The 24,192-nt window shown below is 37.4% G+C and overlaps 1 long non-coding RNA gene across 2 annotated transcripts in view; it reads right to left on the bottom strand.

Annotated features, from left to right (window-relative positions):
• LOC148055310 (uncharacterized) overlaps nucleotides 1-24,192 on the bottom strand; it is a 51,959-nt gene that overhangs the window by 6,096 nt on the left and 21,671 nt on the right. The window contains exons 1-2 of one of the 2 annotated variants that reach the window (XR_015705588.1): nucleotides 8,057-8,199; nucleotides 5,683-5,773 (exon numbers count right to left, since the gene is read on the bottom strand). The exons of the other annotated variant lie outside the window; for it this stretch is intronic. This is a non-coding gene — a long non-coding RNA (uncharacterized LOC148055310). Of the gene's footprint in view, nucleotides 1-5,682; nucleotides 5,774-8,056; nucleotides 8,200-24,192 lie in introns of those variants that run through there. 2 annotated transcript variants of the gene reach the window in all.

The raw sequence follows: 24,192 nt of genomic DNA, 5'->3' as shown, positions 1-24,192 counted from the left end.
TAAAAACCTGCAAGTGATAAAGAATTAATGCTGGTGCAAGCCATTAGAGGTAGTTGAGATTTAGCTTTAGTATGGTTATCTTCTTCTGATGGTAAGCTCTGACATTCAAGCAGGAATTGTGAATTCAAGTATTTTTACATTACTTATGAATGCAACATACTCAGCACGTATTACCTTCTCTGAGCTATTCATGTTTTGCAGTAGGTACCTCATACAGAAAAATGAGAAGTTATGAGTTTTAAATATTGGATTTTATCCAAAATGAAGTCATAAGTACTTTAATTAAATAGGTGACAATAAAGTCACATTGATTTCAATATTACACAATGGACAATGCATATGTTTAGAGTCAGATGCATCCTGCACTAGGGCATTCTGATCAGGGACTGAAAAACCTGGTGGAAAAATATGTACTTAAGGAAGGTGACCCCAAGCTATACACCAGCACTGCTCTAATATTTCTTCATATTTGAAAATAGTAAAAGGAATAAATTCTTTAGCCTAACACATTCTATTTTTAAGAGTTTAAGGAAATTACCATATTCCCTTGATTCTTCTTTAAAAAAGTGCAAATGTGCTGCTACAAGAGTCAGCTCCACTACTGACACCTCTTTTTCCTTGAACATCCCTGCCTTTCCCAGCTGTCCTATGCAAATGATGAGTCCTGTATCTCCAGCAAGGTTCCCAGATCACAGCGCCAAATGTGCTACACATATTGCATTCAGAGTAATCGGTGAGTCCTACAAGAACTCAGCACAGCTCCCAGAGTTTTGCGCTGTGCTGGAGCAATAAGGAGAAAAACACCAAGTTTAAAAAGAATTCTTTTTTTTTTTTTTTTTAACATTTCTTGTCACAACATTTAGGTCCCATTCATTTCAGTTATTTTGCAGGGCTGGGAAAAGCATGTTTCTGTTAAAAATGTATTTGAATCTCTTCTTGAAAACAATGCCACTATATTTTCCGTATCACTTGAGTTTCTGACAAAGTCGAAAGGTGCAGCCTGCCTGTTGCCACACACTGTGGTCCCTGTCTCTTTGCCAAATGAGCTGGCGATGCACCACTTGACAGAAATACACCATCAAAGAGTGCATTTGAGGATTGTTTCTAGAGTGTTGGCACATGTTAGCTATAAGAAGCAATTTTATTGCTTTCCCAGCAACGTGCATGGAACATCTTGTCATGATATGATAAACCCTCACTACTGACAAACTAATGAAAAGCAACGAAGATAATATCCAGAGTAATTCCCTATATTCCTCAGGCTAACTTTTTGTGTAAAAGATCTGTAGTTTAATATAAAAATTGGGGTTTTTTTCATCAAAAAGTGTTCGCTTTGACTATGAAAATAAAAAAGGAGCAATGATGAAACAGAAAATAGTGTAAGCCTGCATGCTGCAAGCTTCCAGGCTGAGACATCTGTAATGCTGTCAGCTGGGATTTATGGTGTATTGTGGACAAAATCAGTGGCCAGAACACCTGAAATGGTAATGGCAATTTCCAGTGGCAATTTTCAGCACTGTTCATCACTGACCACACTCAGCTCCTTCTGAAGTCCATGGAAGTTTTACTAAAGATATTAGTAAAAGGGTATTTGGACAACTATCGAATACTTTGGGAAACACTGACCAAAAATGACACTGTGTTGCAAAGGTCAGCAGTATTGGCAGTATAACCTGAAAAAGCTGAAGGTCCTGTAACAAAAACAGAAGTGTGCCAAAGGATTGTGCTAATCACATATGTTACAATCTTGACCTTATAATAATTAAAAATTGATGTTTAGAGCATAATATAGCTGTGCAACCATATTTAAACCTGATTTCATAGAAAGAAGAAAGTTGTATCAAAAGGTCACAGTCTAATTTCATGACTGTGTATTTACTCTTTATTCCCACAGTGAAAATGTCTAATTTTCAAAAGAGCAAACCAATAATTACTTATTATGAAAGTATTTTAGTCAATACCTAATTTCTTACTATTGATTACTATTTAGACATTTAAAATGTACCTTACAGCACCAACAATGTGTTTATCTTACTATTCTTCTTACTCGTACTTGTAAGTATTAAAGATATTGACTAAAAGCAGTGGGGTAAAATGCCAAACATTGCATTCATTATAATTCAAATACATTTGATTTAGCCATCTCAAAAACAGAATTTAATTAGCAAGTAATCTAAACAGTCAACAGTTAAAGATATGTTGGTGAAACAATGCAGATTTCTGTTACAAAATGCATTTAGTCCTTGACTGGATTAGACATTATGCATTCTGATTTCTGTTTTAGGAGTACATTAGCCAAGGGGGAAAGGGCCAGGGGCTTTTGGGGTTTGGTTTTTTTTTTTTCCTTGGGTAGCAAGGCATTTGGTTCCTAAATGCCAAACTTTAAAAAAAAAATATGAAGAGGCATTTGATTGAGAGGTTCCTTGAGTACCTAATTTTAAATTACTGGCATCTTGCTATATACGACTCACCTGTAATTCACTATGTTGTGTGGCAGGAATTCAGAAATCTAAGATCACAAACTCAGCTCAGTGAACAAAGCTGAAAATGAATGGGTAGTTCAAGCAAGTAAGAAACCTTTAGGTTGAATTTTTCTCCGAATTTGTGTCTCTCTTGTGTAAATATTGGGCTGGAAACTGCATGAACACTTAGCAAACCAATCTGATGAACAAATTCAGATAAATATGAGAATAGCTTTGTAATTACTACTTCTGCATATTAACCTCAAAGAGTGGACAGATACACTATAAAAATTAAAAAAATAAAGAGATAAACCTTGTTTTTTAAATGTTAGAGGCCGAAGTGAATTAGTTTGAATATTAATAGTTCTCACAAAAGCATCATCACCCTATTTTCTAAGTAAAACCATGGCATTATCCTTTGAACTACACAAATCACTTAGCCTTTTCTGGATGCTTTTTGAGGCTTGAGTCTACTTCTTACTATTTTGATAGATAAAGCCCCAAAAGACTCATTTTTTCTGTCTCAGTTGGAAGAGTGCAGAAAGCATTTGGCTTATAAGCATGTATGCATCTCAGCCACCAGTTAAGAAAAGTTTGTCTCCCGAATTTTATCTTCCTTGATTCCCTTGTTGATACTATCTGAAGCTATGAAAAGAATGTCCTCAGAGGAGGTTCCTCAGATGAGAAATTTCCAGCGCAAGTATGCATGCTCCTTCTCAGTGGAATAGTGCCAAAAGTTTATACTAGAAATACGAAAAGGAATAAATGTTCAGAAATGTAGGAAGTTGACATAAAAATACTAAAATTCTTTGAAGTTCTTACCAGCTTCTATTATTATGCAATAATGTTCTGGCATTTTAAAATATCTTTCGGTCATTATGAACGATTATTGAACTCTCTTCTGCTGCTGAATACTTGGAAACTTTGTTTGTACCTACAGATATAATTAACAGCATTAGTCAGTAATTCTGTTTTGTACACTCTGTGTAGTTATGAGTTCTACCCCAAAGGAAAATTAATAAGATGTACTTTTTAGCAGGAGATATGTAAAAATGTCAGTCTCCATTGCCTAGGAACTGGGTAGAAAAAGCACAGACTGCACAGTAAAAGTCTACCTCTAATAGAAAACTATGTATATCTTACTCAGTTTTATGTTCTTGTTCTGAGATTCTTCTAGAAATGCACAGTAAACAGATTTTTAAAAATTTCTTTATATTAAAAATAAAGATAAGTGTAAACTCCTAAGTTTTGAAAGGTGCCATAAATATAAAAGCTGTATGTGTTTATGAGTATGCTGTCTTTATGCGAGGTTAGCAGGACAGGTGTTACATCAACTCTCCCAAAGCCAATTTCTAAGCTATAAACAAACACTTCTTTCTATAAATACATGTATACATAAAACCAAACATTACTTATGATTGCAGGTGATGCTTTACAACATCTTGCATTGAAGTAGAATATAAAGTAAGTTCTACCTTTTCCCTTATTTTAGTGATATTTGTGGTTTATGAAACATGCCAGCCTGACTGCATATCTTTATCCAGAGAAAAGGTACAAAGATGGTACACAGAACAAGGCAAAGCAGAGGCTACGAATATAGGGTAACAAATGTAGGTATTCAAGATTCATTTAAGGCTAAATTAGAACCCCTTCTGCAGTTAATCAATAGCTTTGAAGAGACTCCAATGAAGCCTGCCAACTGTGCTGGTGATATAGTTTTACCTTTTAACACTGAGATACAAACAGGAACTTAAACCAATAAGCAATTCATAAAGCCGCTAAAAAGTAACAAACTATGGACACTACTAAGTATGTCTTGAAATAGTAGCTTGAAATAATATCAGGCTAGGAGTCTACAGAGTCATCAAGTATCTGTCCTCTTTTTTTTTTAACTATTCAGGCTGTTTTAACTATTCAGCTTATTTTAACTATTCAAGTTAGGTCCTCTACGTAACCAGAAAACACACTTCTTTTTTTCTTTAAAAGAATAAGAACCTCTGGTCCTATTACTGTACAAAATTACGAATAAACCCAAAGACAAGGTCTGGGGAGAATGTGCTGTGCATAAGGGAAGGAAGAGAGAAGGGAGCGGTTCATTTCAAAGCTGAAGGCAGTCTTTCCTTTTACTTTGGGTCAGGTCTTTTAAATGACAGCTTTTCTAATTCTTCCTGAATTAGCACCCTATGAATGTGCCTTTTGTGACTGGAACAGTCTTCAGCAGACAGAGTGACAGACCAGAGTATGGTGAAAACAGCTTTCATGTGAGGGATGGGTCAGATAGTTAAACAAAAGCAGCAGAAAGCAACTCCAGCCCATCACAGACCGTACTATTTATACAAAAGGACAAAACTTGAGGTCTGCTGGTCTACCACTGGGCAGAGGGAAACCCTACAGGTCAGCTGCCTTATTCATCATTTTTTTCACACAGTATCTTTAGTGAAGGAAATCAAGAATTTTCACTAGGCACCAGGGGGAGATGAAGAATGTAATAAAAACATTGACATTAACTGCAGAGGTTAATTAAACATTTCTGTAACAGTAACAAGAGTTCAAACAAAGTGCTTCTCTAGTTTTCACCAGCTATACACAAATATATTTCATGCTATAAAATGCTCCACACAATCACAGTCAGTCAGGGAAAATTCCACATTAGTGTAGCAGGTATTTTTATTACAGGTGAATGATCGTGACTATTGAGTTTTGTGAAATGCCCAGACCTTACTGTAAGTTCATAAAAGGACTCCAAGTTCACAAAGAGAACTGGTCAAGTTATTATTACAAGTAAACAGCAAGTCTGTCTGGTTGAAAAGCCAACTATTCTTGACTATATATATAATATATATATCATAGACAGCTGGGCTAGATGATTGTTGAAGGTCCCTTCCAGCTGAACTATTCTATTCTATTCTACTCCATTCTCTCTCCTCTCCTCTCCTCTCCTCTCCTCTCCTCTCCTCTCCTCTCCTCTCCTCTCCTCTCCTCTCCTCTCCTCTCCTCTCCTCTCCTCTCCTCTCCTCTCCTCTCCTCTCCTCTCCTCTCCTCTCCTCTCCTCTCCTCTCCTCTCCTCTCCTCTCCTCTCCTCTCCTCTCCTCTCCTCTCCTCTCCTCTCCTCTCTTTTCTCTTCTCTTTTCTCTTTTTTCTCCCCTACCCTACCCTACCCTACCCTACCCTACCCTACCCTACCCTGTCATTAATTAGTAATGAAGGTATAAACACACACCTATAGGATCTTCACAAACATCATTTAACTTCTTTTGCTCTTGTTTCTTTCCAATGGACATCTAGCCAGCTAAACCAGATGATGCTTCTATCTGGTGTACAGAAATCAAAGGAAAGGAAAGAAAAATAAAGTTTGTGAATAAAAAAGATGATGAATAAACCCCACATATTACAGATGAATAGCATAGTTCAGCTATAAACAGTCACATTTATGAATGGCAAGAACTGACCAAAGCCAATGGAAAACAGAAGAACTCTGTGAAATAAAAGTATGGTAAGATTCAGACAGCTGAAAAGGACAGTCACCCCTTAATACAAACACATGTTGGCACATCTATCTCAGTCTGTCCGCACAGCTTTCTTACACAGTTATATACCCATTTCTTTTCTTGCTGTTTATACAACAAAATCTGGCTGAAAAGGGAAAAGTTACCTATTGTGTTAGCAATAGGAAAGCAACACCCCTCTTCCACACCATCTTCCCAGAAATTAGTCTCACTCAATGAATTATAGGACAGAACAATTGGCAGAACAATTCATATTTCTGCAAACCTATGCAAACCAAGCTCTTCTGAGACTTTAAGTGTTTCTGCCTCTTCATCTCCCGAAGAATGAGATTTTAGCAGGACTTTTACACAGATGATGCTGAAGTGAAACATATGTTTAAGAAGCACAGACAAGAGTATCTGGGGAGCTCTACTGAGCAAAGGCTCCCCTAGAAGGGGGGAACTTGGAGCAAGTCCCAGCAACTCGCTTCCTCACTGAAAAAAACAAGCAGAAATATTGACAAAAAACTGGTTTGTGGTGGAATTGAGTCTTGAGACTGGGTTTGCCTGAGGTTTGGTAAGTGTTAATTTTATCTAGCAGTGGAAGGTCAATGAAACCCTTTCCCCTCTTCACAGCTGCCTACTGAATGTGTAGAGATTGAACGACCTCTCTTTCTGGCTTCTTTGAAGATGGCCACGGTATTAAAACATTGTTATGGAAGGGAAAAAAACAGGAGAAACTGACACACAAAATGCTACTGTATAAGCATTGCTCCTTAAAGAACAGTATTAGTGATGTTTCCTGTTTCTCACCTTTTTTGATAGATTTCTTTTATAAACATTTCAACATGATAACCAACTCCTTGTAAGCTTGCATTCTAGATTTCATAAAAGGATCCCAGTATCAGTTGTGCTCCGTTAAGGAAGTAAATATAATACAGCCATTATAGGATTTTTTTTTAATATGTATAATTTAATTACATGAGCCTAAATATGGAGAAGAAATTGAGCCAATCCCCTACATTTGGGGATTCAGCTGTGACACTATAAGTGGATTCAGATGTATAAAATTAGTGAAATGAAAGAAGAATATTTAAGTATGTGAGAAAGCTAGTAAACAAATCTTATTTGACAGTGTCTTATCTCACAAGGAAGAATTAATAGCAGTGATTGGAGCCTTTCAAACACCAAGGGCAAACAACTGAGGAGTATCCTGAAACAGTAGGCAGCCTGAATGTGGGAAAGCAGCTAAACTCCACCCAAAACAACCAGATGCCTAAAACTAAGTTTTACTTGTGGAGATATTGCAATGAAATATTATTTACTATAATGCTTTTAACATGAGTTTCATTAAATCCAGTTCTCTGATATTTTGGATCCGCATTATTACAGCTCCAAAGGTGCAACATACATGAACTAGCAATGTGCCCTTGCTGCAAAGAAGGCTGACGGTATCCTGGGCTGCATTAGACAAAACACTGCCAGCAGGTCAAGGGAGGTGATCCTTCCCCTCTACTCAGCACTGGTGAGGCCACACCTGGAGTATGGTGACCAATTCTGGGTTCCCCAGTACAAGACGGACAGAGACATACTGGATTGAGACCACCAAAAGGCCATCAAGATGAGTAAGGGATGGAGCAGCTCTCCTATGAGTAAGGCTGAGAGAGCTGGGACTGTTCAGCCTGGAGAAGAGAAGGCTCAGGGGACCTTATCCATGTATATAAACACTTGAAGGGAAGGCACACAGAGGATGGAACCAGGTGGTAGTTTCAGTGGTGCCCAGTGACAGGACAAGAAGCAATGGGCACAAACTGAAACACAGGAGACTCCATCTGAGCATCAGGAAACACTTTTCACTGTAAGAGTGACCAAGCACTGGCACAGGTTGCCCAGAGAGGTCATGGAGTCTTCCTCCGTGGAAATATTCAAAAACCGTCTGGACATGGTCCTGGACAACCAGCTCTGGGCAGCCCTGCTTGAGCAGGGGGGTTGGGCAAGATGACCTCCAGAAGTCCCTTCCAACCTCAACCACCCTGTGATTGTGTGACTCTGTGAAAGCTGGTCAACCTCAGTTTTAATGCTTATTTGTAATCATCCAACAAAAAATACCTTGGAAGGAATTCAATGGCTTCTTGCTCTAAAGGAGCAGGTGGAAAAGGAAGGAACTTGCAGAAAAATCCTAAATTTGCTCTAATTGCTGATGGCAACTTAGATGTCTCTTCCATTTAATGATCCATCAAGCAATTTGTCAAAGCATCATCTCACCTAAAAAGATAAGACAGTAAATTATAGTGAATTCTTCTGCTCTTATTTCAGCAAGCCAAATGCCTGTATGTAGGGTACAAGAATGTCATCATGTAAGTACTGAGACTCCAAAGGCCACAGTCGTAAAAAAAGCATTTTTGTGAGAAACATATCTTTAAAAATACACTTGATGGAAAATATATCTTCTGAGAAGAAATTTACTGCGCTGACAACAAACCTGAGCTTTACCAGATACTTTGTAATAATAGACTCAAGCACTCTAAATGTTTCTTGCTATTTATCAACAAATGAGAAAGTCATATTACCAGACTCACTCTAATTATCTAAGTATACCTTTGTATTTTGTTATGCTACCTCGTTCTGTCCCTCAGATATTTATTATACTTTAGTCAGTTTGATTGTGTTGTATGCAGAACACAGGGAAAGATTCACAAATATTCAAACAGTTGTTTCATATAAAATACACTGCACATTGGGAGAGGCATTTGTATTATTTTCTCAGAATGCCATGGTTCTTTCAGTTATAGCTCTTATGAATTTATGTGTCTCATTATAAAGTCATTCTAATGGAGTTTGGGGATTAAGAACCATAGTCATTACCTGTTTCTTCAGAGGAGAACAACTGTGACCTGAAAAAGGCAAGTTGTAAATAATAATTTCATTTTTAATATATATTCAATGTTTTATTTACAAGCAATGCTCCTACTTATCTATTAACTAGTCTCCTTGAATTTGACCATTTTCAAAAGATTGACCTAATCCTGATTGTCTAAGTTTGAATAAATCATTACATGATCCTGGGAACTTGGCAAGTACATCAATGACTTTACATCTGGCATCACACACCAGCTACATGTTGAGGGAATGAAAAAATTTTCTATTTCTTTACCTTGCCTCATTAGTCATCATGTGGTGATGCATGCATTACCAAGTGCATGCAGTCTGCAGTTCCCATGACAGTCAGAAACCCAACAATCTCATAAAATTCATGAATTACTTGCTGCAGTGCTGATTATCTTGTGCAAAAGCTAATAAGATCGTTAGCTCTGCTGAAAAGTGTATTTATAAATCAATATGTGCACTGTCAGTGAGAATATTAACTTACTGTATGTTAGAGGAACGTGTTGAAGAAACAATTAATATAGGGGTAACCTTGAAGTGTTACAAGTACCCTGTCAACCCTAAAATTGTTGCACAGAAGGCAGCAACAGTCTTTTTGCCAAGTCTGTGTCCACAGATGTTGTTCAATTAGCTTTCAGAAAACGCTGTATGCTCAAAAGTCATCTGATAAATTGAGTTAGGTGGATTTGACAAAGTCTTCTTTAAACTCATAGAACAAGTCTTTTTATTTTAATTAGTGACCTAGGGTCCTGAGGTACTAAAAAGTTAAAGGTTACATTTTAAGCTGCAATTCAAAAGGGTTATAATGGATTATTATTTGCAAACTGCATAGTCAACTGAGAAATTTCCAACCGGTACAGTTAATTTTTACACCTACTGTGTAAGTCAGAGGATTTGTAAGCACAAGTGAGTGTTGTCTCCTGCTACTGAGGCCTGTATGCTGTTTGCAATATCACTTCTCTTGTCTTATTTGAAAACTGACTGCATAAAATAGATCATTCCAGTCCATGTGTTAGTAAGACTAATATTTATAAAACAGTAGTGGTTTTCAACATTTTAATTTTTCATTGCATTTTATATAACCAGTCATCTTGTCTCTCGAAAACTAATTATAGACAAAACCCTGTGTTCACTGAAATCAGTCAATATATTTGCATGCCTGTATCTTTTATGGACGAGCTGTATCTTTTATGGACGTTGCATCAGTTCTAGTGAGAAGTATATTTTACCAATTATTGTAAAAATTAGAGGAAAGAATTTAATCAATTCATATAACTCTTCATAATAAAAAAAGAAAACAGTTGCAGGTTCAACAAAATGTCTTCAGCTATGCTCATTATTCATATTTACTCTTTTTAATCACTTGTTCTGTGAATTTATCATGTATAATATTGATCAAGGTTTGCTGTTGAGCTCCAGCTGGTAATGCAGTAGCTTCTGCTTTTCACTGCATAAGCAAGCACTTTCCAGATGAGTACGTGCAAGGGTGAGCTCAAGATGTAGTTCCCACAACTATTCATGCATGTGACTGATACTTGCTTTTCTCAGTCTCTTGCCAGCAAGTCTCACAGCATCTACTGAAAGAAAATACAAAAGAGGAGCAGAATGTGTTTTAAAATGCACATAAATATTTGTGTGGGATTTGGGAGGGTGGCTTTTTGTGGGGTGTTGTTTTATTTTGGTGTTTGTTTGTGGGGGTTTTTGCATTATTCACTGAAGTCTAGCTACAAAGCAAGCAAGCAGACAAAAGGCCAGATCCTAAGAATGATCCTAGCGCAATGAACCTCCATGACACTCAGCTAATTTGCATCTGCTAAAGAGTCACAGCCCAATATATTTCAGCTCATAATTCATGAATAAGATGTATGAAAGCACTGTCAACCAGTGATGGGTGGGGAGGGGGTGATGGGAGGGGGTGCTTTCCCGTGCTCTTGGGAGTGTCGCGCTGAAATTCCGTAATATCAAAGTCTGAGACAATTTCTTTTGTCTCTTGTTGTTTAGCCCCTCTAGTTTCTGCTAATTCACCTCTGCCAGAAATTGTTTATCACTGCAGCTAATAAAATAGTCCAAAAGTCTCACGTTTTAAGCTTCAGTAAAATAAATTACAATGAACAGACTGTCAAATATTTCCTCCTTTTGCTCCTTTCCTGTCTCTCCTCTCTGGGATGAACAATTAAACAATCCTCAAAATATTCTAGCTGCAGTCACCACTTAAAAGTAAACATGTCAAACAGCACATTAGGTGTTTACATATAGTAGCTTTAGGATTCAGGTTCAAAATTTATATTTTTCTTATGAATATAATTAGCATGCCTTAGCTCAACCAATTGAAAATTTAAAATTAAAACTTTTTTTCAAAAAAAGAACATATTAATATCACTACAATATTATGGATGTGCTGCTTTTTCTTCTTAAAATGAAATAATATGTCCATATAAACATATGTATAATCTGTTTGCAAGTATACTTAACATTTTTTACCAGTAATGCTTATTTCCTTCCTAGCTGACACTAAAAAACAAAGACAAAAAACAAACTTTCCTCATGATGCCCATGACAAGTTACAAAAGTATTTTCTCCATCAATTTTGAGAAAGCGGGGTTTTATTCCAAAATTAAGGAACATGTTATTAATTCCTTTGTTCTTCCATCTAAAAGGAGTTGTATGGATGGTGTACAGGTCTTTTCATAGGATAGGTGCTCTTTATTAACATAATGCCAGATCTAAATCTATCTGTGCATTCAGTGACAATTTTAGGTTAAAGAAAGAAATACTCAGTATGATAAGTGGTAATAACCACTATCAGTAATAAGGGAAAAGAGTGATTTATAAACCCTACTTTTAATAGTCTTGTGGCACTTAATTCAGCCATCAGTATTCAAATCCAGCTGACATCTGTGGGAGCTCAGAGTGCTCAGCAACTTGTGTAAGTACTCAATAACTTGCTAGATTGAGCCCTAATCCTGCAGTCAATGTTATGGGTAAGGGAAAACTTAATTATAGTGAGGGGTTTTTTCAGGTTTATTTACTGCAGGAGTTCAGAGCAAGACCACATCATTGATCTCAAACTATAATAAAATCAAACTCAAGAAGGAACTAAAAGCTTCCTTGTAGGTCTGATCTTCTGAAAGCCTTTTATGAATTATGAGTCAAGAAGAGATAATGAACACTTATAGGTCTCTAAGGGATTTTTAAAAAAAGGTGCTATTATTGCAAAATAAACCTGCATAATTCTGATCAGTGAGCTCAGTGTCGCAACTTCTCTCAGCCACTAGTTGAATGCGGGAATAGAGTTCTCTACTGGTGGCTGAACTTGCACAATGCATAGGACTGACTCTCCATCTATGCCTGGTTATACTCTGTGTCATGCAGGTTCAAGCCAGGAGCTTTGTGGTGCTTGAGCAGCAAGTTTTCCATGTGGTCTCACATGCAGGCTCCCACCAGACTGACTCAGGAGTTGTGCAAAGCTTGTCTCAGCTGGAAGTCATTTTTTGCAACAGTAAAAATAAGATCCACTTTATCGCTGGATAAAAGAGACATGTAATCATGCTCCCAGTTGCGTATGTCAAAATGAAGCCTGTTCTTCAGGCTTTCAGCCAGTTCACTGAAAGGAAGCTTCAGTGGAATATGAAGCAACTTGTCACGATGCAACCTGAGTTTCAAAGAACATCAACATCTGCTAGCTTGTCTGAGCTAATGGAAGCTCACACTTACTTTAACTAGACATAAACATAAAGGTTAAAGTACTATTTTCCATAGAAGTAGCAGAAGTTATATATGAAATACTTTTGTTTGATTTGCAAACATTAACAAATAAATGGGGGGTCTGATTCAGTTACGTTCCTAACCATATGAATAGTCCCACTGTAATCAAAACTGGAAAAAAACATAGAGGCAAGTAAAAAGATAGTGTTTTTTTCTTTGTACTTACTCATCTACTTAGCAGCAGTGCAAAATTCTCTTACTGAAATTATTATCAATGGCTCTTTTCGAAACTTGAAAGAATAACACTCTTTGGGGGAAAAGCAGTCCAAATGGATAATAGATTTTAAAACCAGATTTTATCTTTTATGTTATGGCTATCCAATCCATCTCTTTACATGAGGTTGACAGTTGTCAAGGTTTTTTTCATTTTCTGCACACAGTTACACTTTTATTCTTCTATATTATTCCCTATTTCAAGGGCATAAATCAAAGCTTACCTAAGAGTAAAAACCTCCTTAAAATATAAAATACCTTTCTTTTTCAGTCCTTGAAGAATTAACACGAATGCGAAGGCAAATTTAGATATCTAAAAAACTGGCTGTAAACTTGAGAAATAAAATGTAAAAAACAACACAAAATAACCAGCCAAATTCTACCACTATTTAGGGTCAACTCAGAGAAGAAAACCTTCTCTCATAGGTCACAATATGGAAAACATCACTTCTCTTCTAAACAAGTACTACAGGATTTAACAAATTAGTTGTTGGTTTTTAAGTTTCGTATTTTCTATGGAAGTAAACACACGCACTATATGCATGCTGACCGGGCTACAGTATGTTGCATGGCAATATCTGGAATTAACCTCTTAAAGGCAAGGTCAAGTATCAATGTCCAGTCCTGTCCACTGACACGCTACCTACATGTGGCTGTGAAAAAGCACCTGTAAACCATGAAACCCCAAGATACTCCTAGGTCAGTGGAGACAGCTTACATTTTTTGTAAACATGGTTTGTCTACAGCATTAGAGAGAGTTTCAGGAATCAAAATATCAACTAAATATGAAAATATGTATTCCCATCCAGGAGGGATGGCCACCGTCTTTACCGCCAGACATTTTGCAACCTGCTTCTCAACCCATTTCTCTTGCTTCTAAAGAGCGTGAGAGCTATTGCAACAAAACAGGCAGCAACGTTTCAAAACAAATCCCTTTACAGACTTTAATCTGAGGAAAAGAGATTCGAGGTCTGTCACCAGTGGTAGGAGATAATCTTGTAGGGTAGCAAGAAGAAAGTGCCTTTGCTGTAGATAAAAGACGAACTCCTGCCGCGGAACATTATACAAGTGCTGAAGATGCTGGAAAGACGCCAGAGCTCCCTGGTGATGCAGGCTGGAGACACGAGGTACACAGCCACCATCCCACCGAGCGGCAAAGGAAAACAGTTGCAGAATTCGATCAAGCACAGCTACAGTAAATGCCGGTGGGGACCTTTCATCTTCAGAGCTGTCAGAAAGCACAGCCATTCCTGGAGAGCCTTCACCGCAGCGAACCATCCTTTGTTTACCAAGAGTGATGAAGACTTAGACGGGGACAAAATATGGGGAAGAGAAATAACAGGACAATGACTTCTTTTTTATAAATCATCCACTTTAATAGTGACGCTTAGCCCATGCAAAATAATCCCACAGCCAAAGCTGACACACTGTGTCACCATTAACTTTGTTAAAAGCCATTTACCATAACTTATAGAAAAACGAAGAGGTGTAAAATGTACAGGGTTAGAGAGCTATGCTGAATGAAGGAGCCATTTATCATTGTCTAACGCAGGTAAAAGAAAAAAAACAGAGTACATAAACTAAGTTTGCAGATAAGTGAATTCATAGGTAGTATAAATTGATCAGAAAATGGAAGCAAGTGACAAAGAAATTATACTAGTAACAGTTTGTTTGCAAGCTGTTTAGATGTTCTCTACATGCAACCTTGTGCTATGCAATGTCCCAGAAAAACAAAAGGCATGAAAGAAGTAACACCCTCTGGAAATCTCAGCAGACTGATAGCATTTAGACTTTGTGTTCCAAACAAATCTGAAAAAATGGTGATTTTATACAAAAAGTACTGTCAAGATGAGATAAGGCTCAGGTTTGGGAATGGGGTGTGGTTGGCAGTAGACAGGTATGCTGGTGGATATGGATAAATGTAAATCCTTACTTACATTTATCTTCCTGGAAAAAAAAAAAAGTGTGCTGATATCTGTTTCATCTCTCTATGAAACAAACTCTTTAAAAAACCAACCAAACAAACAAACAAAAAGGAGTTACAATGCCTGCCAACACATGCTCTCATTTACCATCATAGCATTTATGAAGGCCACACACTAAAGTCAGGAACTGTATGTATCTTCATTACTCCATTTTTTTATTACTATGTCAGTAGTAATCAACAATATCTATGGCTCCAGCAAGTCTTCAGCTCTGTCAGAAATAGCATACTGAAGCAAAAAATGCAATACTAAAATATGCATGAAATATGCACGAACATGATATGGGAAATTTTTTATATGAATTTTAAAATCACATTCATGTACAATACTGTAAAATCCATTTAGACTCAAACACCTCATTGTTTCAGGCCATTGTGGGGTTGCTGTTGAAACCTATTAACTCCACTTGAGCACAAACATTCTCTGGGCAGTTCACTAAAATCCACCCTTTCTTAAGCTCGAAGGGACTTCTGACTGTTTAGTTCCCATGGGAAATATTAAAAGAAAAAAATAGCAGAGAAACATCATAGCATGTCACAACACTTAATAATAGCTACAAATGGAGTAATTTTAAATAGTTTGCATTAACTTGATGGGATAAATATTCTGAGGTACTCAAGACCCTTAGGGAGAAGTGTCACAGGGATAAGCCATAGTGTGAAATTGCTATTTGAGTGCTGAATACCAATTATTTGTGATTTACTGTAATTTACTTTTAAACCCAAGAGCTTACCCAGAAGCAGTTGGTGTATGTTTTAAATGATGCTTCAAGGACTTGAGATGTGAGATATCCAGGAACAGCAACAGAAACGCCCTCAGACAATGTGCTAGTTACTTCCAACTACCATACGAAAAAAAATTATAGGGAAAATGTGAGGAGTGAGGCACTGGGAGTGACGTGTATGTAGACTGTTCTGTATCCGGGAAGCTGCAGTACTGCAAACTAATACAGCTACATAACCTATTTTTGAGCAAGTTTACTCTTGCAAAGAGCTGAAATACAGGTGGAGCGGGAGCCCACCCAGTCACACTTACTACGTGGTTGTTACAAATGAGCAAGAAGCTGAATTTTGTCCTTTTTAATGAGCTGCTAAATGCAGCTGGTCAGAAAACAGAGTTTCTGCTCTGGTGAACATGCTTGTGCTTGGACCTCTTGAGGCCATTGCATCTTAGCCTTTTAACACCTTTCTCATGTGGGGAACCAACCTCTCTTCCTCCTCCAACCCACTTGTTGACAAGGAACTTCAGTGTTGCTGTTTTGGAGGGCAGACATTAGTTCAGAGTGGGACTCAGTGCATCCAGCTTCAGTCACCCAAACATTAATTATGCAGCCCAAGTTAGCCGTCACAGGCACCCAACATCGCCAGTGGTGAGACACAGGTATCAGAATGAAGTGATGCACTGCAGCTCCTGGTCTTAAGATCGAATGAAAATATGTCTTTCTCCATTAATTATAAAGGTGAGTCAATAGCTTGGCTGTTAACCACCTGATCTGTAGTTGGTTAACTGAAGTTAGGTGAGATGAATCCAAAGCACAGTCACATGCTTCCACGGTGGAGGCAACACAATCCAGCCTTCAGAAAGCAGGATATTACTTATTTAGAATAAACGTACCCATTATGTAACAGCCTACATTTGCCAAATTTTCTGCTTGAAGATGCAAGTAGTTTAAGGCTAAATCCACACTGTACTCTAAATGGAAGCTTCTACCCATGACAAGTCCAAATCTGTTCTGTCCCCGTGTTGCAAGAAAACAAGCCCTTGATCAGTCACAGGACTGAAGAGTATCATGGAAATAACTAGTGAGAAATTTTCAGAGCTCTGCTGCCCAAAGCCAGCTAAAGGAACACTATTTCGACAGGTGCCACCACCTATCCTTTCAGCAATACCATTAAATCTTCAGGGAGCATCTGTATGATGCTCTTAGTCATATGGTTTAGTTTTGGGTAGTCCTGCAAGAAGCAGGGAGTTGAACTCACTGATCCTTATGGGTCCCTTCCAACTTGAGATATTCTGTGAGTTTGTGATTCTGTGAAACTTACACTGGGTCATTTGCAGGATGGTCCAGGTAATGTCCTTTGTAGGTGTAGATCAAAGGCTATAATGCTATTAATTCCCATCTTACAAGCTCTCCTTCTGGTTGTGGCCCCAAATCCTTTCTTAAGTCCAATAAGAGTTACCTCTTGCACAACTCTGTACACTTTTATTCCCTTTGCAACCAGTGAACCAATCAGTATTTTCTCAGATGCTGTTTGTCTGCACTGAGAACGTAGATACTTGCAGAAGTTACTTAACACAGACTTTGTGTTAAGAAAGAAGCACCTTTTACCTGATCCATATTGTCAGAAGTACAAACCACTAGCAAAGCTACCTTTAACACCTGCAATGTTCATACAGAAGACCCTGAGTGTCTCACAAAACCTTGCTTCTATACTTTATCACTACATGTCTGAGTCTTCTTTGATTTTACATCACTTTTATGACAAGTCATGTAAAAAGAAATGTCCTGTGAACTGATTTTAAATAGCCAATGCTGGAAACAACAGTGCTTTTGATTGAAGAACTTCACTTTAACAAGGTCAAAGAGCTTCATTCTACACTTTTAAAGCAATGGAAAATTTGAACTGCTAGACATGAAGAAAAGTGATTTGAAAAGAACCTGGGATCAGGTGAACAAGCTGAACCAAGCCATACATCTGATGTTGTGGCAAACGAGACCATGTGCTGGGCTGTATTAGCAAAGTGGAGGGATGGGTTGATCAGGCTGCATCTGAACTGTTGCATCATCTTTTGCACCTCCAAGTACAAGACAGAGACCCATATACTGAAGAAAGTCTGGAGGAGGGAGGGCCACTAAGATAGGGGGCTGGAGCACAATGGCCATGAGTAAAGGCTAAGGGAACTGAAATTGTTTAGCTTGAAGAAGAGAAGGCTTGAAGGGCATCTAACTGCAGTCTTCCACAACCAAAAGTGGAGTTACAGAGAAGATGGATCCTTCTCAGAAGAGCACAGAAAAGGGACAAGAGGCAACAGCCACAAGTTACAGCAGAAGGAATTCAAGTTGTACATAAGAAAAAAACCTCTTCCCCTTGTGAATGCTTAAGCACTGCAACAGGTTGCCCAGAGTGGCTGCAGTGTCCTCATCCCTGGACATATTCAGAACCGGACAAAGCCCTGGGCAACCTGATCTACTGTTGAAGTAGAAAAGGAGGTTGGACTCAATAGCTGCCAGTGGTCCCTTCCAGGTTGGATCTTCTTTATTATTTCTGTTTATTTCATGAGTTAGCACTTTGTTATACCTCCAGTCAGTTCTATTTCACATATTTTTCCATTGCTAAGTAGTTTTATCTAAAATGCAAGATCCTTTCCTGTGTTCCATAAACTTCGCTTCCCATCTGATTTCAACAGACCATGTCATTAGTATTTCCTCATATTTTGGAATGGACACAAAATTCAGGTTGTGAGAGGAAAAATTTCCTTCCATAACACACTGTCCTGGCAATAACAGAGGAGTCTCCACCCTCTCAACTCACGAGAAGCCTCATCTGGAGGAGCAGACAGTAATCCTTCAGTTTCACAGCTGCCCATGACAAAAAGCTCTTCTCAATGTCATTCCCAGGCTATGTAACACTGAATAGCATCCGAGACAGGATTTTAGAATCATTTTTGTGTAATTTTGAGTAATTTTAATAGAAGTAGTAGAGGAGGAAAGATTTGGTAGACCATTTCTAACTTTCACTGCAGCAGCATATGAGATGAGAAGTTAATCCTCTTCCCCACCAGATTAATTATGAAATGTCAAAAATACATTTTCAAGTTTCATAAATTTCCCTAACTCTTTTTGCCTCTTAAACTGGAAACTTGAGCAGATTTTTAATCTAAGTCTTTTGATTCAACCAATAGGCCAGAAGTTCTCCCATTCCACAATTTTCTTTAAAATTTTCTATCCTAGATATTAGCAAACACATTTTTCCCTATACAAATGGCAACTGATACACATATATGCATGCCTATAAGAAATAAACGGGTCTTCAATATGTGAAAAACTCGATTATTTCTGCAAAAAAATCCTAAAGCATTTTTAAAAATACATTTTTCACAATTTCAACTCTTTTTTACAATTTTTTCCCTTCATTTAAAAAGGTATTTTCTTTTAAAATAATGAAATTCAGCTGTGATATATTTCTTTAACTGAAATAAAAGTTATTCTTGGTATTGCATTGGATTCTGATTCTCTCTTGTAGTCACAATACATTTTTTCTGCTATGTATTTGGGCAAAAATGTATGCACATAAAATCACTTCACATTCCACTTCTTGTGAAATAGTGTTGTATCTTTAATGTCCCTCTGAAATATTGAACTGATTTTTTAAAAAAATCACAAATGAAAACAAATTTTATTCCTGCTTAGTCTTTCTTCTGATTACAAAAACCATGACGAAGCACCCAGTTTCATGGACCTCAACTTCTTCCTCATTGTTTCCAATCCTGTTGGACTTGTTCTATCTAATGGGAACAGTATGAGATTATAAACCTCTGAGTAGTGCTGAATTATCATCCCTTTCATTCATTCTTACTGCTATTGGCATGAAACCTTTTTATGCTATAGCTCCTATCACAGGGAAAAGATTTCTGATCTCTCTATCCTGTAACTTGCATTTTTCTTTCAAATCTTGAAAACAATCTCAACATTTTTTCTCTTGTTGATTACTCATAATTTCTTTTTCAGCAATTTTTACTTTCACGTGACAATGACTTCTTTGTAATACTTCCTCTGAAAAAGATTGTCTGCATAGTTTACACATTTTTTCACATTTTTTCTCCCTGTTTCCTTTTTCCCCTAAGACTGCAGTCACATCACATAGTTCTAAAGAAAGGTATCATCTAGGCCTACTTATGGCTTTATCCATAGGTACGTTGTACCAATGGATAAAGTAGGTAGGTGCGTATCTTCCAGTGAATTCATATTCTTTAATTCTCTTGTCTATGCTGATAACTACTGCTGATAGTTGATAGTTATTTCAAATTCCAAACTGGAGTTTATAGAAAGAAAGAAAGAAAAAAAAAAGGTGTCTTTATTAAAAACAAAATTTTATTTACCAAACATGTGAGGACAGAGGAGGGGAAAGGCATCTGTGGATCTACCAGTCAGGCCCCAAACACCAATTCAAATAACTATTGCTCAGAGAAAGGATGTGACGAAGAATGTCACATTTAAGCCAAATCCTCCTAAAGAATAGGTCATCCTTCCTCAGAGGAAAAGAAATATAAGGTATGAATATTTCAGGAACTCTCATGAAGCCTTTGGAGCTTGTCTCCCTTGCCTTGTGGGACAAAATTATATTTTTTTTAGGATTTTTCCCTACTCCACCTTACTACTTGCAATTAATGCTGTATCAATTAATGACTCTTCCTTGACTGGTTTTATCTTGAGAACTCAACAGGTCCAGTATCCAACACTTTTCTCCCTTTTTTTCTAGAAGAAGCTGTAAATATCAGCTACTTCACTTACAGGTCATTTTTTGTTTTGCTATTCCTTTTAAGGAAGAAGCAGCTACTTTATGAGACACCCTAACTTTTTTCTCCTCCTTTGTACACCCTTCTACAACTCACAGTTGCAAAGGCTCTAGGTCTTGTCCTGTGAGAACAAGAGCCTTAAATCCTTAATGGCAAAATACTCTAAAACACCCTTATTTTTAAAAATTTGTCAAGTAGTTACGTTCAAAGCTTTTCACTTATGCAAAATGGAGTTGATTACAGGTCCTTTTGAATGGTTCTGCCCCATTATTCGTCAAGATGAAACTGAAATCTGGTTATGTCAGACCTTTGCAAGTATCTATATCACCATTTTCCACAGCACAATTCGGCAGTGGATATCCTGAACTCTAAGTAACATGCTTGAAATAAATACCTTTTTGCAAAATACTTAAAATCACAATAAACCAAAAGCTGTAGCTTATTATCTGTTAATATTGCGGGTGATATGCAAGACTAGCTAATATCAGTTTGATACCTATGAAAACATATTTAACACCTTAATTCTCTAATGATTTATTTTTTAATTTCATTAATTATATTCCAGAACCAATATTCAATGATCCCAACATATATAATGCTACAAGAATTTCAGGCTTAGTGTTAAAATATCTACATACATTGCATATAAATCAAGTGTTACTCATTGTTTTACCTTTTCTTTGCCATGCAATCAAGAAAATAAGATAAAAACTCTTCATAATATTAAAATAGATTTTTCTTCCTGCTGCAAAATTTGCTTCTCCTTTCCCATGGCTACACTTTCTTTCTCTTTGAGATACAACCAGCTTCACAAACTCTGCAGTAAGAGTTACTGACTCCCAGGAAAATCTAGTGTCCAGCTTCTTTGTATTCAAGTACTCTGTTTCATGAAACAGTGCAAAATTATCTTTTCAAGACTTGTAAATTTTTTATATACAGTTTTGATGCATTTACGGTATAAGCAATTTTCTTATTGTGTGATTTTATCTTTGTTTATTTGCATTCAACACATCTTTTCTTTAACAACCTTTTACTGAATTTTCAGTTATGAAATTAAGTTCTACATCAATACCCAACCTATAAATAATAAGGGTGATATTCACATTCAGGTTAACACTCCTAGCTGATCTTTGGACAATTCCCACAAAGAATGTTCCTTCATCTGAACTGTAGTTACTGTCTTTTTCACTGGATATGTATTTCTTCAGGGATCAATAGTTTCTTTTTAGGCATGTAAAATATCTGTCTACACACTGTTGCTAAATGCTCCTGTTTTCTGTGGATCTCGCAGCTTTGCACAAATACACGGCTCCTTGCTCTGGGTTCAGTTCTTGATGCTGCTTCTTGAAAACACATTTTGTCTACATTCTCCAGACTCCTCTGAAGTCTCAGCTTTTGCTTTGTCTAGTGTATTTGTATGGGTTTGACATTTGCAGTCCAGCATGGTACTGTCTTATTTCCTTTCCAAATCTAGTCTATTTTTATTCTTATGAATATTTTATTCTTCTGAAAGTCTAGCAATTTGTTCACACTTTTCTCAAGCCTTTCCCCTCCTCCCACAAATTTTAGTTAGGAACTTTTAGTATTCTTTTCTTAATATTCTTTCTTTTTTTTTTCTTGGATCCGTGATTATAATTACCACCTTGTTTAAAAAAAAGGATCCATGAGCCTTACAAATTGGTTTAGGAGCTTTACATATGCTATAAATGCCTTAAAAGTCTTTCCCTCTTGAGTGAGATCAATACCAGAACTCAAAAGAATGGTGTTGAGGGCAGTTCTATCATTTCAAAATTCCTCTGGCATCTTAAGCTAGGTCTATTAACTGGCCTAGTTTCCCTTACTTAAATGTATACTGCTAAGAAAACACAGATCATCTACTTAGGACTTTTCAAAAAATGAAATACCTTTTGCTCCCAATCTTCTTCGTTAACACCACTTGGTTAAAACACAATTTTCTTGTTCAGAGTTAATAAAATTATATGCAATATGCTTACAGAATTTGGGCTTCTTTGGAGTTTTTACTTTCTCTGCAATGTTTAGCTACCATCTTTTGGTTCTACTTTCATTTCTCGTATCATATACTAGCAGTAAATGAGGTTACAATTGAAATGCCATTTCATAAGGACCATAAGGACTGTTGGACACTGATGCTAATGTTAGAGGAAAAAGTGTATAAGAGCAGAGATTTAAGTTTCTCTGCAAGGCTAACTGACTAATTGACAAGTGACAATTAAAGCTGATTGATCCAGACTCTCCGGGGGATACCACATTGCAACCCAAGCCACTTAAGGGGATGATTAATCTTACATATATACTACTCTACCCTTAGAAATTTTGGTCATGGACTAATATTCCACTGAAAGTACATTTTGTAATACACTGGGTGTATTTTCAATTCCTGTCAAAGAGGCTGCATTTTAACTCACAATGTTAAGAAAAAATTCTACACACCCTCATACTTCAAAGAGTTAGTGGTAGAAGTTGGATAATCAGTAATTGTTTGGTTTTTAAACTCCAACTAGAAACACAGCAGTGTAACTCTGCAGTCAACAGACAGGGAATTGCTCATTTTAAAATCATAAATATTTCAAAATCATTTATAGCACAGTACTGTAAGATTAAAAATGTTTTTAATGAGAATAATTCTTGGGAGGATATAGCGCTATACTGAAATTCTGCTAACACCAAGTCTTTAAATGCCTGTTGTGGTTTAGCCCCAGCCTGCAACTAAGCACCACACAGCTGCTCACTCACTCCCGCCCTGGTGGGTTGGGGGAGAGAACTGGAAGAGTAAAAATGAGAGAACTCGTGGGTTGAGATAAAGGCAGTTTAATAGGTAAAGCAAAAGCCACACACGCAAGCAAAGCTAAGCAAGGAATTCATTCAACTACTTCCCATCAGCAGGCAAGTGTTCAGCCATCCCAGGAAAGCAGGGCTTCATCATGCATAATGGTTACTGAGGACGCCGTCACGCAGAATGTCCCCCCCTTCCTTCTTCTTCCCCCAGCTTTACATGCTGAGCATGACATCATACGGTATGGAATATCCCTTTGGTCAGTGGGGGTCAGCTGTCTCAGCTGTGTCCCTTCCCACCTCCTTGTGCACCACCAGCCTGCTCACTGGTGGGGTGGTGTGAGAAGCAGAAAAGGCCTTGACTCTCTGTAAGCACTGCTCAGCAGTAACGAAAACACCCCTGTATTATCAACACTGTTTCCAGCACAAATTCAAAACAGCCTTATACTAGCTACTATAAAGAAAATTAACTCTACCCCAGCCAAAAACAGCACAATGCCACACATCTAAAATGTTACTTTCAACTCATAAGACTGATGAAACACTTTGTTACGAGTACCAAATTTTTATAAAGCTTAATAGAAATTAACTGCCTTGTAGCAGACCTCTTCAAGAGCAACTGTGTTGGCATGTTTGTCAACCCTGACCTTCAGCATAAGGGATGGGAGTTTGCTTTGAGGGTTTGAACAGGACCTATCTTGGAGACATAGGAGGCATGACTGTCACACAGTTGGCTAGTGCATTCCCACATCCCCTCGAATCTTTAAGACGAGAATAAAGAATTGCTGATTTTGTAAATAATTTAAATCTTTGGCTCTTTGTCTGGTCCTGTGGGGAACGGTATGTGTGTGTGTCTGGTATCAATATGACCTACCCTGTTCTACATAAAAGAAACCAAGACTCCAACTCATAGTAATTTGGATGCCCTCTGCTGAACCTTCACTGGTGGCACAGATGGTTCCTGAATACCAATGCCCATCACACACTTTGTTGTTGGTGAAGAATGACACACCTGATTCTGTAATCAAATGGATGAAGGGACTGAGAACAGCTGATTACAGTTGTTTCTTGCTGAGGAAAAAGGGG

This window comes from Nipponia nippon, unplaced genomic scaffold, assembly GCF_047370975.1.
Source record: "Nipponia nippon isolate SJK-2023a ecotype South Korea unplaced genomic scaffold, ASM4737097v1 scaffold_24, whole genome shotgun sequence".
Lineage (NCBI taxonomy): Eukaryota > Metazoa > Chordata > Aves > Pelecaniformes > Threskiornithidae > Nipponia > Nipponia nippon.
The sequence above is the reverse complement of the archived record's forward strand: the minus strand, read 5'-3'. Positions and strand labels throughout refer to the sequence as shown.